The sequence below is a fragment of the Haliotis rubra genome, unplaced genomic scaffold, assembly GCF_003918875.1.
Source record: "Haliotis rubra isolate DU_JTF1 unplaced genomic scaffold, ASM391887v1 Scf334, whole genome shotgun sequence".
Taxonomy (NCBI): Eukaryota; Metazoa; Mollusca; class Gastropoda; order Lepetellida; family Haliotidae; genus Haliotis; species Haliotis rubra.
In genome coordinates this window covers 271,903-278,120 of record NW_025767007.1, presented here as the reverse complement: position 1 = coordinate 278,120, position 6,218 = coordinate 271,903, and positions in this window count along the sequence as shown.

Below are 6,218 nucleotides of genomic sequence, written 5' to 3'. Positions count from 1 at the left end.
TTGTAGATGTGTCAATCTGATTTAAATATAGATCTGAATATGACAAAGATGAGGCGGTAACAATTGTTTCCTTTATTTCAAGGTCAGGGTCCCCATCCACAAGGAGTTCGTAACGTTACGACCTGTCGTAACTCCATAGTTTATCATAGGCTTACGAATGTCGTAGTGCTACCTCAATTTGTCATATTTTAAATCAGTGATTGATGACTATCTTTAAATTCGTCTGTTAATAAGACTTGGGTTGTATCTCCACCTTTTCTTCGTGTGGGGGCTCTGAATCCACACAGAGGTCACCATGGCTTACAGGGTGTTTGCTGACAGCTCAGTCTGCAGCTGCTCAACTCAATGTACCTGCCCCAGACAGCAAACAGATTGGCATGTTATTACCATGGTTACCTGTTGTTCTGAATAATGAATACTTTATAAAAGTGCGAGCAGATCAGAAGGCGATTATGTACTGGACTCAGTAACCAGCAACATAGGTAAGCAGGCTTGTAGTGTCCTTGGAGAAATGTCAAGTTTTGATTTTATACAAACATTAAAATCTTGACAGGTACACTATATTCTATGGCTTGAATCACTTGATGCCGTGTTGACTATACAGAACTATAACATAGGTTATATTTGGGATTACACTTTCACTTTCTCAGTAAAGTACAGATCCGGGATTCAAAACCACACTCTCAGAGTCAGAGTCAGGCACCTTAGCACACAAAGTCAGACGCCTAGATGGCTCAGCCACCGCGGCTGAGCGGTCTAAACTTTGTGTGCTGGCGATTAGGTGCCTGATTCTGAGGGTGTGGGTTCTGAATTCGGATGGCACTCAAACACACACACACAAACAAATAAATAAATAAATAAATAAATAAATAAATAAATAAATAAATAAATAAATAAATAAATAAATAAATAAATAAATAAATAAATAAATAAATAAATAAATAAATAAATAAATAAATAAATAAATAAATAAATAAATAAATAAATAAATAAATAAATAAATAAATAAATAAATAAATAAATAAATAAATAAAGTACTAGAACCAGTACTTTACTGAGAAATTGTAATCCCAAATATAACATATGTTACATTTCACCACTTTCTAAAATGGCATTGTGTATTTCATATGCAGAACTAGAAGACGGTGTGTTACAGCATCTTGTCCTGAATTCTCCATGACACAGCGCCACCTTGCCACTACCTTACTTGTATACGTTTTGTTCAGTATCTGAACTAATCTAGCTAAATCTAGAACATTTCTGGTTTTGAAAAGATAAACAGCTAATCTTGGTTTAAAAAAAGTCACTTGTGAATGTCAATATTATACTCAAGCTTTCATAGGGATACAAAGCATTTCATACTGTCTGATATCTAGGGTCAATAGCTGTGTATAATTATGTTTAATAAATTTTGTAATGATGCTGCCAATATCACAGTTCCATAGCAGTGGTAATACTATTTGAAGAACAACATCTCCAAGCAATCCATCAGATTCGGTCCTCGTTTGGACAATGACTATTCCTACCGCAAATTGAGTTGTATATATATCCAAATCACAACTACTGTTTCATGCATGTGACCTCAATTAGACGACCCTTCTTTTCATGTTTATAGATTTGACTTTACAGAAGGACAAAAAATATAGTTTCAGTCTCTACTTGACTCTTGTCTTTGATTAGAATTCCATTATTATTATTATTAGCAAATAGTTGATCTGATCGATTGTATGAATGTAATATCTTTCTCACGGAAAATATACTACGCACATAAAGAAACTGTGCATACAAAAATTTAAAATCTAAATTTATCAAACCTGTGTAGACACATAAGGATTTAAACTCAGAGATTAGTGACATGTATCCAACATGCATGCACGTGCCACGTTCCGTGACGTCAGTGGGTTCGTCCTTGAGACGTGCAATACGTTGTTGCACGTGCATTCCGGGAAAGAGAAACAGAGCAAATGAATGCCACACAATACTGTCACTTTGGAAAGCTCAACCCTGCCCTTGCGATCGTTCAAAAAATTAAACGGCTATTGAAACGCATAGCATGCCAAGGCTCACGTCTGCACAACGTCATGAGGCCATTGGGATGGTCCGTGGGGGAATGTCTCAACGACAAGTGGCTGCACATTTCCACTGCCACCGGAACACCATTTCTGCACTGGTGAGACGCTATCAGAACACAAATGACGTCATCGATCGGCCACGTTCTGGACGTCCACGTGTAACAACGCCAAGACAGGGCAGATGGATAAGGGTGACCCATCTTCGCCACAGGTTTCAGACTGCAGTGATGACTGCCCGAACCATCCCAGGACTTCGCCGTATCCACCCCAACACAGTTCGACAACGATTACGTCATCACGGGATCAGACCACGACGTCCCGCCATACGGCCTATCCTGAGACAACGTCATCGACCAGTTCGCCGAATGTGGTGCCGAAATCATGTCCGCACACCCTTGTTTTGGTGGAGAAATGTTGTTTTTACAGATGAGTCCAGGTTTAACATTTCCCATAGTGATGGACGTCAACGTGCCTACAGACGCGTGGGAGAACGTTATGCACAGGCCTGTGTCTTGGAGAGGAATCGCTTTGTTGGTGGTTCCGTGATGATTTGGGGTGGAATAACAGCACGCCAAAGAACTCCTTTGGTGATTGTTCAGGGCGACTTAACTGGTGTGGGCTACAGGGATCAGATTCTTCGACCTGTGGCAATTCCTTTTCTGCAACGTCATGGCCCTGGGTTAACATTCCAACAGGACAATGCCCGCCCTCATACGGCAAGGGTTGCTATGGATTTCTTGCAACACCACAACGTTGACTTACTGCCTTGGCCTGCAAATTCACCGGATCTCTCCCCGATAGAGCATGTTTGGGACGAGATGGATCGACGTCTACGCCGTCTTCCTCATCCGCCAGATAACGTCCTTAACCTTGCAACAGAACTTCCCACAAGCCTTCCTTGCACGATTGATAGGCTATATGCGTCGTCGATGCACTGCTGTTCTCAATGCCGATGGTGGACATACCTGTTATTGAGCTTGTGACATGGTCGTTTGACCCCTGTCCCGCTTGTGGACTCGTGACGTCATTGTGATTGACTTGTCAATTGAAATTCTCCCGACTTGTTATGGTCTCATGATCCCTCCATTAAAGTTTATATGTACCTTTGACATTGTTATCGTACTGATCAACTGGGATAATATTTTGACAATGCACAGTTTCTTTATGTGGCTAGTATACATCCTGCACAAAAAGTAATCATCATCGTGTACATTTACAGTATTAGCATGCATTTTTTCCCACCATGTCGGGTAAAACATATTGTAGAAACCTTCATTCATTCTTATTTGACTGACCATAGCTTTATTAGGAAATATGAAATAAACAAACACAAAATCTTTGAGGTTCTTTACAGTGTACAAGGTATCAAGATTTGATCAGAAATGTACTTCAAAATGTACTGGAAACTGGATACATCTACTTTCTAAAGACCTTGGCTAATGGTATATTTAATAGTAAGACTTGTTAAGTTAAGTGCAAAAATTACATCCAATGTGTGTAGAGTCTTATGAACATGTATACCTATGATATATGACATGATAAGACTCTCACAATACCAAACTGGTTACCTCAATTTATGGCAAATCTTTGCCTTTCAAAGCAGCATTCCTTCACTTAATCACTTGTAGCTAATCTGAAATGAAGGTTAGATATCTTTTAATCGGTTGTCTATCTCCCGTCTGCCACGGCAGCCATATTGAATTTTTCCCAGGTGTACGATTTTAACACATGAAATACAGAATTTGTGTGCAAATCATATTAAATGGTTTTATTTTGTCATATTTGATATTTTCTCATGCCTTTGACCTAACACATAACCGGTTTTCCCGAAGTTTATCCTTTTTATCATTCCAAGATAATTCATAGAATTCTCATCCTTGTTAAATTATAGCTGCCATGGCAGCACGTTTTAATGTTGAAATATCTTTTAAAGAATACATGCCTGACATGTTTGTTGTAAGGTTGCAAGACTCATTTCCAGTTTAATATGACATATTCCTTACTGAAATAAAATGTGCATCACTTCCATATAGCACCCATTGATAATTGTTTGCTGTGAATAGTTCTTCTTCTTCAGCACAGCTGAAATAAATCTATGCTGACACTTATGGAGATGATGTTCAACCTGTTAACATTTTCTTCATAATGTAACAGAAGGATTTATGAAAATAGCATCACTTCTTGCTAAACATGGGACAGGCCATTGTGTCAGTTCTCCAATCCCACTGGCAGATTACAAATGACAAGTCTCTTCTTTCATGATGTAGTTTAATCACCACATATACAAAACTGTCTCACAACCCAGCATTAAATTATACATAAATATACAATCATATCCTAAACAAAACAATCAGGAGTGCTTGAAGCAAGGAGCTTGATGCACAGGTAACAGTCATAATACATATATGACTCTGATCTATGGCGGTCTTTAATCGGGGTCTGAAAACTGTCTCAGAAAACTGTTCCACTCTTGTAGCTCTGTCTTGGTTGAGACTTCACTATCAAGTGCCCCGAGAGGCTAACTCTAGTGTTATAGGAACAGTTATAAACATAGTAAACATTTGGCCATAAGATCTAAGACATTAACAAAACAAAACAGATATATAGTCTGTGGTTGGTTGGTTGTTGTTTAACGTTACACTCAGCAATATTCCAGCTATATGGCGGCGGTCTGTAAATAATAGAGTCTGGACCTGACAATCCAGTGATCAACATTATGAGTATCAATCCACGAAATTGGGATACAATGACATGTGTCAACCAACCATGCCTGACCACCCGACCCCGTTAGTTGTCTCTTACAAGCATGGGTCATGTAGTCTGTGGTTTCAAAGTCACATTCCAGAAAAGCCTGACTAAACTGATCGAGTTATCAAGCATGTGGCATGGTTGACAGAATGTCTTCATATCCAAAAGTATAACTTGTTTTTCGTGATGTGAATCACTGAATTTTGTCGTACAGACTTAATTATTTACAGACCAGCATCATTCTGCTATAATATTGCTGGTGCTAAAAAACAAAACAGAGAAACAGAACCACAGATTCTGGCAAAGACTACAGAACAAACAGCCAACCTGAATCAGTCCTACCATGGATCAGAGTTTTACATGTATGTATAACAACATACTACAGTTAGATCCGTAATCTCAGCAATCTGTACAGCAGGTGTGACTGTCATACACAGTTCATTGTTCTCCAAACTACCATTGCAGCTAAGTGAGTGAGTGAGTTTAGTTTTACGCCACTTTTAGCAATATTCCAGCAATATCACGGCGGGGAACACCAGAAATGGGCTTCACACATTGTACCCATGTGGGGAATCAAACCCTGGTCTTCGGCATGACGAGCCAACACTTTAACCACTAGGCTTCCCCACCACCCCCATTGCAGCTAAGAGACCAGCATAGAAATACTATCTGCTGACACTGTATTCATACGAAAGCCTAATTTGTTTCAGCAAAATGTCTCATTGCTTCGATTATTTTGACTGTGCTTGGAAGTATTCATAATCGAAGCAACAAGAAATTTCGCTGAAAAAATATTTCATGCAACAAATGTGGCAGCATTAGGCTTTCGTATATTCAAGGGACAAATGTCATACAAAACAGGTGACCTCTTGTTGTATACAAAAGTATAAACAAACAAATAATTGTAACACGCATGTTCTAGTTTGTAACATATTAAGCTGAATACACAATAAATGATATGTCCTGATACACAATTTTAAGTCATACCATGGGCACAAACATGGCCTGCTTGGCAAACTGGATCGGCATAATTAAAGAAAGGAGAAAAACATGTGATATGGAAGATAACGATACCTCAAATATATAGAACATTGAAAACGCACTACTTATAAAAGTTCAGATTATTAAAAGCACGTGTAAGGAATTGATATTTTTTGAGTGGATAATAACAGATGGACGACTGACAAAAACAACAACACAGAAAAGACGCTCATTCATTGAAATGTTCCACAGTCAGAAAGGATCAAACACCGTGGGGGCAAATGGAAAAGTCAATATCGCGTGTGACCGCCATTTGCATTGACACATGCAGTTCAACGTCTCCTCATTGAGTCAATAAGCGTCCAAATAGAGTTCTTGAGGATGGCATTCCACTTCTGCCCAGAAGAGATTTAACCA